Below are 14164 nucleotides of genomic sequence, written 5' to 3' on the forward strand. Positions count from 1 at the left end.
ATACAGTGTTTCCCTCCGTAATAGCAGTGCTGCTTTGAACACCAGTGGTCTGTAATGTTCTTGAGTCTGTCCTCTCAACATGAATCTCTCCTCACTGGGAGGTTTGAGGACGATGTGGAAAAAGGCTGTTTAAAAAGGTAAATTTACAGTACGCGCAAAATGAGCTTATAAAAAGCATAGACTTGGTCTGAAACCCAGCAGAACACTCTGTGTTTGATTCTCTGTGTGGACTGTCAAACATACAATAAATGAAAAAATGCGTTTCAGTGCGTTTCAACATTTTTGAAGTTTGGAGTTGAACGGTTAGCTTTATAACAGTCTTTCAGAGTAACCCTAAACTTGCAATTTCATAAGTACAACAATTTAATCTATATGCCCTTTTTGCATTTCCAAGAAAGCTTTTCTGAGTCTTATAGAGCAAACAGGGCATTTAGTCCCAGAAAACAAGAAAGGCACTGCACAGATGTGTCCAGATGTCCAGAACACACACGATAGCTCACACTGTTGCAGCGTTTCATCTTTACCAGTCTAGCAGGATTCATTACACGTGTATGAGGCATGATGTGATGATTTAAACTACCTCTGGTGTATCTTGTACAGTAAGAGGAACAGCCGATGCAAAGTGTTTTTTCAACAGGAAATCAAACAGCTGGCATAACCTGTCATTACACTGAACTGATTTCAGCTGGCAGCATGTGCACACGTGGGGACTGAACACACACACACACACACACACACACACACACACACACACACACACACACACACACACACACACGCTCATGAACAGTGACTAGATTAATAATATTAGTGCCGCTGCCATAAGACCTTGAACATACAAACCTACACATGCACACACACACAAACACACACGTGCACACACAAAAGTTTCTGGCAAGTTCTGTAGGATGTTTTTCTAAGAAGCAGTAAATCTGCAGTGTGCTTCAGCAGGAAGCTGTCTTTGCTCACAGACAGATACACACAGCTGTTACACAGTGCCCTCTCACTTATATACACACACACATGCACGCACACACGCTTACATTGTACACACTAACCTATATAGATACAATACCACACGCACTATAGTCATATATATATAGATAGTTAGTATACAGACTGATGATTTACTCTCACACCTACACATACACACACTTCCTTACAGAGCACCTTTTACAATAAACCTGAGAGAGGCAACAACCTCTACTCCAGTCCACTCACCTGGTCACGGTCCAGTTAAACAAATACACGCGGGTCATAAGAACGGCGGCAGGTGATCAAAGCCCACTAGCGCTCTGAAGTCGTCCTGCGTGATAGCAGGTAAGCTCGTAAATCAGCACGCATGGCTGTTCATCCCACGTATTGCCTTAACTCGACTTTCATGGCCTGCTGTGAAAGGGATCGTCAAAGCCCATTCGCCCCGAGGCCTGGGTCCCCAGCACCAGGTGCCACCCGGCTGGCCGTGCACTCTGGACACGCTGGCTTCAGGTCCGCAAATGCTGGCAAAGTGGTGAAGTTACTGTGCTGAAAGCTACTAGCTTGATCGGTTACGTGTCTGTGTTGAGTGTATACATGTTCCATGTGTTTTCCATGCAATGTCAATGCGATCATAGGTTTCATATTTGTAAACGGTTAAAACGTTTTATTAGCAATAAAAAAACAATCTAAAAACTGCGTTACTGCTTGTTTTTGTCTTCAATAACACAGCCTTCAGCTTAAGCGCTGGATGAAATTGTGGGGCACTAGGACTGCTTGCACTTTGGGAGAATTCAAAGAGGTTCCGCAGTAAAGTCAGTATAGTCAGTATTCCAGGGCTACAGCCAAATTCCACGGATAAGCTTGATTTCCTCGAAATATTCTGTGATTGTGGAAAACTACACCACACATACCCCTACTTTCATACATTGTGGATGAGTGTTCGGTAAAAACAAACATAAACAGACTGCTGAAAAAGGTTTGTGATACTGTTTGATGTGTGTGAATGTGTGCGCACACTTGTGTGTGTGTGTGTGTGTGTGTGTGTGTGTGTGTGTGTGTGTGTGTGTTTGAACACCAGGGAGGTGGTTATAGCCTCTTGCTGCTTTAAAGACTTGGGAAGTGATGCTTGTGACCTCAGCTGCTCTACAGTTGACAGGTTACGCTCCTGGAAACCTGGACCTGCAGCACGGGGCCAAGCGAGAGAAATGTGGCACATTCCAAGTATTCCACACAGGGGTTTCCAGACGCCAAGGAGCATGAATGGCTCTACTGAGTGTGGCTAGCACACAGCTCTGTGCGCGCACACACACTCACACACACAGTGTTTCTCTCAGTGTTTCTTGTGCAAAATGTAACTGGAGATTTGCCGTTAACCCTTTCAAATATGTATGTGCGTGAGCGCCACACGACAGTTCGCCCTCCCAACACACACGGGTCTGGTATTCCGAGCGCTACGCTACAACCTGTACACACAGAACTACCAGTGTGGAATCGGCCCTCCTTCTGGAAGGACACCGGTCATACATTTTGCAAGGATGGAAATACAAGCATTTAAACAGGGATAAACACATGCGCTTCCCTCCCTCTACCTCTCGCTACACAGCTAGCGGGTTGTAAAATCTGCATCATTTCAAAACCAGGATATCCTAAGTATGTTCTTTATTGAGAAAATTAATTATCTTATGTTCGGTGCCATTAGCACATGTATCAGGCATATACCCTGGGGCTGGTGTCGAGTGAACTGGGGGGTTATGTTGAGGGGCTATCTTGGCAGTTACGCTACTCTTTCTGCTGAAAGCCCAGTGATAGCAAACACCAAGCAGATAACACCATATATTCCAAAGAAATATGTTACCAGTAACTAAACATTCACTGAAACCCAAAATATCTAGTAGAAAGACCACACACACACACACACACACACACACACACACAAATAAGTTTCAAAAATATATAATCACAACCTATCCTTTGTACCCAGAGGATTTTGGGGAGAGGAGCCAAACACTAGTACTGAGTTTTACAGTGACACAGCAAGTGAACGATGTTCCCGTCATATCTCAGTCATCTTTTCAGACGAGCTGTGTCCTTGGAGCTGCTCCTGTTAGGTCACTTTAACCCTCCCCTTTAAACATGCGAGAGTAAACATTAGCTAAACAGAAGTCGATACAAATGACGACGGAATAATGAGGTGTAATGACCTCTGATCTCTTCCGTGTTTACTTTACGTTCAGCTTCCAGCAAAGCTGTTTGTTCTTGGTCACAATGTCCCGTAATTGAGAGCTTTGATATACACCGAATAGGTTAAATTAGGATAAATTTCCAATTCCAATGTCTTTATATATATTCTGGGGGCACACAGCCCCTAAACTGACATTTTCCTTTTATTTGTTCTTGTTTGGTTCTTTTTGTCTTTTCCTAAGAAGAGGAACGACTGCCCGATTCAGCTCACACCATTCAGTGAAATGAGGAAATTCGATTCCCCTTTAAATCGCCTTCCCCAAATTTGGCACCGGCCTCAGCACCCATTAACTGTGAGATTGCCTAAACAATGCACAATGTGTTAATGTATTTGCCAGTGTCACCGCCATCTGTTAGCACCAGGCTCCAATGGCATGATGTGCCACAGCAGATGTTGGAGCATATAGGACCACGCTGATCCCGAAATCCATCAATGGGCTCAGCGTATTGGCCCCCAGATAGTTAGATTACATGAATCTATAGTAGATTTGTACATTAGCCTGGACTGCAATAGCAGGAGGTCTGGATCGCCACTGGGGAGGCCAGAGAGCTTAGCAGAGATTTAAACAGAGGTAATTCACTAATGGGGCTTAAAGGCAGGTGTGAGGCTCTGGTGAGGAGGTGCCTGACTGACACATGCTCCGTGCCGGTTCCCAACTGAGAGAGTTGCATTCTGGGTATTTACACCATTTCATTTTGAACTCGAGGATGTTTGAAGACTTTCGGAAAAACAAAGAAGTCGTAAGGGAAAAGTACAGTTCAAATAAGCAAAGACAGTAAATGCTTGGGAATAGTTTAATTTGGACACACTGCATACAATTTAAGTGGTCTGGATTATTCAGGGGTTATGCAGACATTATTTCACCAAAAATAATAAAAACACCCTAACACCAAGTGTGGAGAGTGTGGAGCGCCATGGGAAGCGCTCTGAGTTTTGGGCTATGGTGTTCGTCCGAGCTGTCCTGCTTTAGTGAGCATCTGATCGTGACAATGGCTTCCACGGCGAGCGCGAATGCCACTCAAGATGGCCGCTTTCGCCCGCCTGGCTCAAGTCGGGCCATCTGCCTCTTGCATACCCCAAATGTCGTCTCTGCTTCACGTGCCACCTTACCCAGGCCCATATGGCCATCTCTGTGTTGTAGAGCCATCTCAAATATCACCGTTGGGACCGTTTTACAGAGAAGAACAATGGCCTCTGAGAATATGGATACAGTGGGGTTTAGTGTGTGTGTGCTGTTGGGCTTGTGCTGTTGTGGAATGGTGCATTTTAATGACTGATCGTTATGTCAAACTTGATCCAGTGCAGTCAGCGTAAACATGGGCCAGGGTCTCCAGCCCTAACATACCTGTGCCTACAAGGACATTATTTTAACGCCTGCAAACCACAATACACCTGCTATCATGCCGTTGATGGAGCATCATGGGTAAAGGAGGAACAGTATCTGAAAAGCACTTTGTTAAGGGAGAAACACATTTACAAGGAAGTGCTACTATATATTGTATAGAACTAATTTTATTGCCAGTCTTTGCGGGTCAACTAAAGTTAGTTTAAATTGGGATTATAGGATGTAGGATGACATGTATCTAATTCAATCCATAATTTTATACAATGACCAACTTCATAGATCTGTGAACAATATGGATGGACCTTAATTTTATGTGCTGATGCTCAAGTATATCGAAACAGCTGGATCTTTATGATCATCTGAATAAGACAATTTGACATGTCGAAGTTGCATTGCAGTACATCATCCGTGAAGTCCTCTTTATTGCCTGTTCTTGGCCACCGCAAACGCTTTATTACCCCGCCGATACTGTGCCTCCGTACTTTTGGATATGTTACATTTATAACTACCCCTTGCCTTGATCTTTCTTTTACTGTTGTCGTCTGCAAGTACACTTTAAAGCAATGACAAATGACCTCTCCCCATGTACCCCGAGCATATGGTGCAGCTATCATAAAGCAGAGGTAAATAAAAACATAACCATCTACCACAATTCATTTACATCACCTTTTTATGATTAGAATACGACAGAAAAGCTTTAACATCTCAAATGTACAGCACATGTTGGCTTTGATGTAGCTTGGCCTTGATGTAACCTTCGCTTGGTGGTTAACACGCAGTCCTGAAGGTCCCGCAGTCCTGAAGGAGAGGAAGGTTTCTTTTCAGGTTAAAGCAGATCCACAAAAAAAATCCACACTCCACTGTTTCTCTGTCCTCTAAGCTTGTAAAGCTACAGTCAGTACTTTTTATAAATAACATCTGTTTGTGAAACCTGATCACGTTTAGCATTTTGCAGTAAAACAATCCTTCAAACTCATTAATAATAACTTATTCCAAAATCATTTTTGATTCTGTCTTCTGAACAAACCTTATTCAGGTGACACAGCCACACAGGATCTAGAAAGCTGGGGATTTTTATTTACACTTGTGAACTCGTGCGGCCTTCCTACCTGAGTCTGGGTCCCTGTCTTTAAGAGAGCAGAGACTCTGGCTGCTTGGGTTTGCCTGGTTTTTGAGGCAGTTCTCACAAAAGTGTTTCTGGGTTCACATCAACCCAGGCTCAGAGCAGCAACCCAGAGCACAGTGTTCAAAACCATTTAATCCAGAAAACCATTTAATCTAGAAAACCATTTAATCCACATGTGCCTACTGCTTTCAGACAAAAACCACACACACGCACACATGCACACACGCACACATGCACACATGCACACTCAAATCTATATTTAGATGGAAAGACATCAGGAGAACACACAAATGTCCTAGAATGTGTATTTGCACTGCATAAAATACATGATAATTTGGTTGCAAATGATAATGAGATAATATGAGAATTGTGTAGCTAACATTTACACAGTCACACACTGACACTTCCATATAGGACAACCATTAAAGAGACCATATGATGAAACCTCTAATGTCATTCGTTGGTCTCACCATTGCCATCACGGGCAAAAATGCAGCCTCAATCCACAGCTATGCCAATTAGCACAGAACCCTGGTGGAAAGACAGCTTACGGAGTTACCTGTGCTCGGGAGTCTAGGTGGGCCGCACTTGGTGCCTGGCCATGGCAGAGAGACGGGCTTGCAGTGGTCCATTGCTCACGGATACACCTGCTCACGCGGCAGAGCGGGTTGTTGGTGCTGTTTTGAGCCAAGAGGCCCCAGCCCGAGAACACGGACCCCGCAAATACGCAAATACACCTATGCAAATAATAATATAATTAATTTGTCTGTTAATTATGACATTTAATATGTGTACAAGAGCGGCATTGAGTTTAAGACTTAAAGAGTTTCAGACATTTTACTGTAAATGAGGGACAATACGTACACTGCCATAAGGAGATTTAAAAAATAATTGTACTTTTGAATAATATGAAGTACAGCTATTTACAAATAAAATTAAATAAGTGTTTACGGTTTACTGGAAGCACTATGATGGTCTGCACAGGTGTCCCGATTTCAATGTACATTCTCAGATAAGAACGTAGTTTATTGTGTTGGGTGGAAGATGCATTTTTATCAGTCCAGGAAGTAGCATCAAATTCCACTAAACAAAGTACCTTATAAAAAGGGTCATATATTACACTTTCACAATGACTTTATCAGTAATAATACCACACAATTATTGTAAACTATTATGGATGTATTCTTATGGACTAAAGGCAGAATTAAAGATCACATTATGTGATTTCTTCTACACCACAAAAGCAGTGTAACAGTTGTCTTCCATACAGCATGCGGTACTGAAATGTTTTTAATTTCACTTTCATTTCTAGGCTACTTTCTAAATTACATGGGCCTGAACATTCTGCAATCTAACAGTGTTTAAAAGATTAAAGAAGAAAGAAAAGCCTGATCGAAGGTCAGATGCAGCAGGCAGGAAACAGTGTGTGTGTGTGTATGTGTGTGTGTGTGTGTGTGTGTGTGTGTGTGTGTGTGTGTGTGTGTGTGAGAACATCCAATCTGTTGCCGTTTGCCCCCTCCTTCACCTTTTGCTCTTATCCCATGAGGCCTTTCTTCCACAAGGTGCCTATCAGACGCCCGTCTAGTCAGGGACACACGTGTCATCAGCCTGCGCCAGGGGCCCACTGCAAACAGCCAAACTAAATGGGGTCAAAGGTTGGCAAATATTTGACTGAGGCCAAAACTGACCTTAAGCTTGGTGCATCATATATGAAGGTCGGAGATTACTGCGTTCCTGCTCTCACAGCTTAGGATAATTACACTTTCTTTCTTTCTTTCTTTCTTTTTTACCTACTTAGCTTAAAAATTAAGCTAAAAATCCATAGATGAAATGTTGTGAAGTTTGATTACACATTCACCATGCATATCTATAACTGCCATGTGTGAGTGTGGACTGAAGTGGATAAGAGGAAAAACGTTAAGTAGAGCTGCTCTCAGACCTCTGCAAGTGTGTATCGCTCCACGCTGGAGATCAAACACCCTCAGAGAGGAGAACAGAAGGCAAACTGGAAATACGGCAGGATGAAGGTAAATCCAGATAACAACGGAACATCCGGAGGTGTACGTTAGCAGATGTGCACCACCTTCAGACACATCCGGAGGTGTACGTTAGCAGATGTGCACCACCTTCAGACACATCAGGAGGTGTACGTTAGCAGATGTGCACCACCTTCAGACACATCCGGAGGTGTACGTTAGCAGATGTGCACCACCTTCAGACACATCAGGAGGTGTACGTTAGCAGATGTGCACCACCTTCAGACACATCCGGAGGTGTACGTTAGCAGATGTGCACCACCTTCAGACACATCAGGAGGTGTACGTTAGCAGATGTGCACCACCTTCAGACACATCAGGAGGTGTACGTTAGCAGATGTGCACCACCTTCAGACACATCAGGAGGTGTACGTTAGCAGATGTGCACCACCTTCAGACACATCAGGAGGTGTACGTTAGCAGATGTGCACCACCTTCAGACACATCAGGAGGTGTACGTTAGCAGATGTGCACCACCTTCAGACACATCCGGAGGTGTACGTTAGCAGATGTGCACCACCTTCAGACACATCAGGAGGTGTACGTTAGCAGATGTGCACCACCTTCAGACACATCCGGAGGTGTACGTTAGCAGATGTGCACCACCTTCAGACACATCCGTGTTCACCCAGTCAAGAACTACACAAAGGTCTGCTGACCACACAAAACGCCCTCGCAAACTTCACACCAAGCCCAGGGAGCGCTGTTGATGACCCCACATCTAAAATACACATCTTTAAACCTACAATTCCTGATATATTCAGGACAATAAAGCTTTATAAGTGATACAGTTGTCATCATCATATTTCTGTGGGTGATATACTCAACAATGTCTGGCTTCTTCGAGCAGTCTTATGCGGCATCTAAGTTCTCAAAACTTGATTGTGGTGTCTGTCTGTTCTGAACATGGTGTTTGTTCTATTTTTGATTGTTTGTTTTGTTGTTGCTGTCGCTTTACTGTGAATTTACTGAACCATCTTCGTCTTTATTCATAATTGCAGTTTTCTTGGCATTTGTAAATCATTTTTGGAGCTATTTCTTTTGAGGTATTTTTGCTAACATACAGTATATCATGCTACTTTTTTGTTTATTTCTATGTTGAACGTTGGTTTTACCTAACTAACTAATTGGTTTTACCAAACTAACCGAACTAAATAACTCAAATTCTACATGACTCAGTGATTAAGATTTCAACAAACTATTTTCTAGTTTCCTTTTACCAAGATATGTGTGTCACGGTGAGGCGGCCCCCTACCGGCCGCCTCCGTCCACAGCGGCTGTTGTTGTTGTTGTTTTGTGAAGTCATGTGCGTCCCTCAGGTGGGCGGAGCCCGTGATCCGTCTCACCTGAGGGTCGTTTGTTCGTCTATATATGTCTTGACTTTGTACCAGTTGACCGCTGGTCATTATATCCTTAATTTGGATCTATTGCACGGGTTTTGGTTTGCACACTTTCTATTAAACCATCCTTTTTCCCTGAGACTTGGCGTGATCGCTTCCTTTTTGTTCGCACTCCCTGCCCGTCACAGAATGACCAGCCGCCTTTCGGAAGCCACCAGTCTCTTTTACCTTCTCCTTCGTTCGTGGTCATGTCTCGTGGTAAGTGTTTGTCTGTGTGGTGTTTTGTTTGAAGAGCTCCGCCGTGCTTTTGTGTTTTGTGTGTGTGTATAGCACGGCGAGGACCAGGGCAGTCTGGCCTGGGAAAGCTCTTCGTGTCTGTTGTCAGTTGGTGTGAAGAGTTCCGCCGTGCTTTCGTGTTGTGTCCGTGGCACGGCGAAGACCAGGATTGTCGTCCTGGAGACAACTCTTCGTGTGGTTGTAAATGTGTGTATGCGTGAACGGACGTGTCGATCGGTATGCGCGCTCATTGTGTTATATGTTACATGTTCTGTGTGTGACGCTGGTGCTGCTCCTCACCGTCGCCTCGCTCCCCGTGTTGTCTTGTGTTTCATGTGGGGAGCGACTGCGAACGTGAGCGGCGCGTCACTGTGTCTGTTTATGTAGTGAGCGCGTTTGTGGGTCCCATCTGTTTGTGTGTACACCGTTTTTGTTTGCTTGTCTAGTATTAGCGTGTGTGTTTTGTCCTAGCGTGTTGTCAACTGTTAAATGTAATTGCACACGTGCTCCTCCCCTTAAATGTGTGTTTGGGGGGGGACCGGTAGTGGTCCCGTGCCACGGGGGTACGGCACGGAGGGCGTCGGTGAGGCGCGTTTGTGTTTGTATATGTGTGTGTGTGTGTGTGTGTGGTTGTGTTCTCTGTGCAGGTGCTTCTCCCTGGCGGTGTTCCTGGACCTTGTGGGGGTCTCCACCTGGCAGGAGCCCCCTTGTGTTGTGGGGTGACCGGAGCCCGGTCATAAAGAGCCCCTTCCTAGAGGGCTGGGGCCCCCGGATGTTTGGGGACCATGGGGCTCCGGTCTGAAAAGCTCCTGCTGAGGAAGAAGATCCTCCCTCCTGCCCGGGGTGACCAGGAGGCCCTTGGGGCTGCTCTCTAGCCCGCGTCGGGGGTGCTCTGGGCCTCGGTCTCTGGCGCTCCTGGGTTGGGTGGAGGAGTCCACCTTGCGATGAGAGGCACCGGGAGGGGTTGGCTCCCCAGGAGGCTGGGGTGACCCCTAGCAGAAGGCAGGGGTCAGCTCTGGGAGGAGGTAGGTCCAGGAGGTGAAGTAGCCACGCCTTGGAGAGGTAGCCTGCACACACACACATACACGAGGGACGAGAAAGGAGCCATAGCTCCTCGTCCTCACACCTGTGGGGCTCACCGGCTCAGGTCCGGTTAGGGCGTGAGGGCCCTGTGACCGACTGGGGCATGGTTTTGTGTTGTTAACGGCCCGGTCGGTCCAGGGTCCCGCCCGGGAAGGTGAGGTGAGTAATGTTGTGTGTTTTATGTTTCAGCTCCCGGAGGTGTGTCCCTGCCTGTCTCTGCCTTCCTGCCCCTTCATGTTTTGTGTACAGCCGCTGTGTGCCACACACCCAGTGGAGGGGAATGCGGCTTGGTGGGGGGGTCTGTCACGGTGAGGCGGTCCCCTACCGGCCGCCTCCGTCCACAGTGGCTGTTGTTGTTGTTGTTTTGTGACGTCATGTGCGTCCCTCAGGTGGGCGGAGCCCGTGATCCGTCTCACCTGAGGGTCGTTTGTTCATCTATATATGTCTTGTCTTTGTACCAGTTGACCGCTGGTCATTATATCCTTAATTTGGATCTATTGCACGGGTTTTGGTTTGCACACTTTCTATTAAACCATCCTTTTTCCCTGAGACTTGGCGTGATCGCTTCCTTTTTGTTCGCACTCCCTGCCCGTCACAATATGAGTATCCATCTATAACATTAAATCGACACACACATGCATATGTCCTGTCATAAAGCCTCAAACTTCAGATTGTTGTACATGTAAATGTGCCGTATTTTGTCAATTGTGATTTTTACACAGCAGTCGAAATTTGTCCTCCGCTTTTAACCCATCTGTGCAGTTAGAACACACACACACACACACACACTAGTGATTACTAGGGGGCTGTGGATCACACGTGCCCAGAGCGGTGGGAAGCCCTAGCCCTAGCCCGGGGAGCAGTTGGGGTTAGGTGCCTTGCTCAAGGGCACCTCAGTCATGGCCTCAGGTCTGGGAATCAAACCCACGACCCTCCGGTCACAAGACCAGTTCCCTACCACCAGGCCATGACTGCCATGACTGACCTTCTCTCAGTTTTACCTTCACCATAAAGAAAAATCTCATCTGCACCTGCACCTCCACAAGAGAGGATGTCTCAAGTCGAGACTTTATACCCTCTTCTTTATACCTTTATACCACTCTCATATCTCATCTCCATTAGACTAAGAGCCCTCTGGTGTCGTCACGGAGACGCTTTGATACTGCATCCATGAGAACTCACAGGAATCAATCAAAAAGTCATGCCCACATTTTAACTCATCAAGCTTCTCCAAGTCTATCAGACCCTCTTTAATTTCACCATTACAAACCTGTCGGAGAGATGAGCTAAGCTGTCTCCTCCTAAATCAAAGAAAGAAGAGAGGGTGTGATGACAGAGGCCCGTGATTCACGCCAGGGTCCACCAGGGTTTCATGATCTGGTTATGTGTGCATGAGAACATAAAGGAATCTGACCATTAGGAGTGTGACATGAATTTGTGTGATGTAATGCAGATTAGTGGACTGGAAGCTCACGTCTTGTCTTTGTGAAGATTGTCATTTAATGGTAGATTAATTTAATGTCATCACACGTTGCAATGTTTTTCTTTTCAATTGTATGCTTCAGTGTGGTTGTAATATGTCCCACTAATGAAAATACGAACAGTTCTTGTTAATGGAGACACCATGTGAATTTTCATCTTTGGACATTCAGTGACAGCTGGTAAGCCTTCCCCACCTGTCTTTGTTTATAAAGCCTAAACCAACCCACCGTGTGTATAGATACATCGCTGCTACCGTCAGCACTGCTGTGGGCTACTAATGACATTATGACAAGTTAGAAAGAAAACACACCAGAATGAGAATGTTTCCACACTCTAACATGATGGAAACACAGACCACACACACTACATGTATATTCTCTAAATTTGTCTCAATTCAACCTCAACGTCTGTGAGGAAGTCAGCTAAGAGGCTGTGTTTCTTCTGTCTTCGGGTTAAAGTTCACAACAAAAAGGCTTGAGATGAATACAGGAATCCCAACTACAGTAGCACTGCACTTTGTTAGCCCAGGGCGACTGTCAATATTTGTTAGGAATAATCAGTTCGCCATAGCCTGAGAAATGTACTATCCTGTCTTGTAGAATGAAGTCAAAGTGTTCAAAGGTAATCAGCACAGTCGTCTGAGTTTATGTGCGCTGAAGCTCTAGTATATCTCCACAATCGTGTGGCGGAAGTTTCTTCAAAGTGTTCTGGAACTCTGCCAACGCTCAGACACGAATGTTCTTCGCATGTTTACCTCAATGTAATGTGTACACCACATCGAAATGCATAGCTTTCCACAGAAGTAGAAACACTTAGATAGCAAGTGGCTTTTAAAAGCAGATTACATCAATACAGTTTCCTACTATGTCAGCAGAGCTTGTGTTCAGAAGTAGGCTTGAAAAGGAACCAGACGTTTCAGCTACTTTGAGACACCTTACCCTGATGCTTCAGACGTCGGGAACGGAGTGGAATGTGGCACATGCCACAGAGTGAGTTTATACGCCCTCAAGAACGCACACAACCCTAGTGAGAGTGACGCAACATCTTTGCTCTTTCTGTTGTAATAGGCTTTTGCAGCCTTTTCATTATTGATGTCATCTCATTGTTTTTTTTTATCATTCGTTTATTTCAAATCACATCAAAAGCAGCTGCTGCATGTGTACAACTTGTTACTGATTATTAAATGCTGGCACACACACACACACACACACACACACACACACACACACACACACACAAATGCGATATGGTTGCAGAGGTTAGGAGGACACACTGAGGTCAAAGTAAGAGCAGACTGGACAGGATGTGAGGGTCTAATATGTCATTTCTCTTCCAGGTCATTGAACAAACACACACACACACACACACACACACACACACACACACACACACACACAAATGTATATTTATAATACCAGCTGCTTTATTTTGAGCACCTCTGTACATTGCAAAAAGACCAACTGTTGCTGCATCATTTGTCAGCTGTCTTCTGTTTTGGTCATGACTGGTCAGTTTCTGAGAACAGCACCGGATATTACTGGGTGGTGAACCATTCTCCATCCAACAATAACACTGACATGTGACTTTGTCATGGGTGTTGAACCGGCACAATTTTATTAGGCTCTGTATCGTTGCTGCAGTTTTTACGAGTGTCTGCGTCACAGTTGGATTAGGCCCGCCACCTCAAAGCGTCCAGCCAACAGACATCCTGTTGTTAGGAACTGATGAAATCGTTTAAGAGCACAGTGCGTTAAAAGGTCTCCATGCTGTCTGCTTCCAATGTGTTTCTAAGGTGTTTCAGTGGAGTCAGTGCATATTTCTTCACACATAAATATCGCAGGTTATTTATGAATGAAATTAATGCAGTTTTTAAACCACGCTTGGATTCTGAGAGAGGCTTAGGTAGCATTCAGTGAGAGGTGAAAGGTCACTAAAGGTCACTTCGTGTGACAAACGATTAGGTGTCTGGGGATGGCCATCCGTGGCACACTCTGAGTCAGCGCACGTCGCCGTGCCGACCATCCTGGCCTGGATCCGCCAGCTGTTTTGGGTACAGATGGATGCTGGTTTCCTCGGCAACTGATGTGGAATACGGAAGGGAAAGAGTGAGTCATCTTGCACTAAGCCTTGGCAACAAACAGGTGCCTCACACGTCAGGACGGGGAGCTGACCCGCGCATCCCCGGCATGGGGGGGGGGGGGGGGGGTGGACGGACGTTAGATGCTTCCGAGTATTCCTCAGGTGTACACGTGGCAT

The 14164-nt window shown here is 45.4% G+C and overlaps 1 long non-coding RNA gene across 2 annotated transcripts; it reads right to left on the reverse strand.

The window, feature by feature from the left end:
- Positions 1-4090: 4090 nt before the first annotated feature.
- On the reverse strand, positions 4091-12887 carry LOC143519134 (uncharacterized). 2 transcript variants are annotated; one of them, XR_013132367.1, is made up of 4 exons: positions 12847-12887; positions 7217-7330; positions 6251-6428; positions 4091-5363 (listed from the first exon to the last, which is right to left on the reverse strand). It is a non-coding gene; the product is annotated as an uncharacterized LOC143519134 (long non-coding RNA). The 2 variants fall into 2 exon arrangements; XR_013132368.1 differs by having other exon boundaries at positions 7217-7315; positions 12847-12885.
- Between the last annotated feature and the right edge of the window lie 1277 nt (positions 12888-14164).

This window comes from Brachyhypopomus gauderio, chromosome 7, assembly GCF_052324685.1.
Source record: "Brachyhypopomus gauderio isolate BG-103 chromosome 7, BGAUD_0.2, whole genome shotgun sequence".
NCBI classification, from domain to species: Eukaryota; Metazoa; Chordata; class Actinopteri; order Gymnotiformes; family Hypopomidae; genus Brachyhypopomus; species Brachyhypopomus gauderio.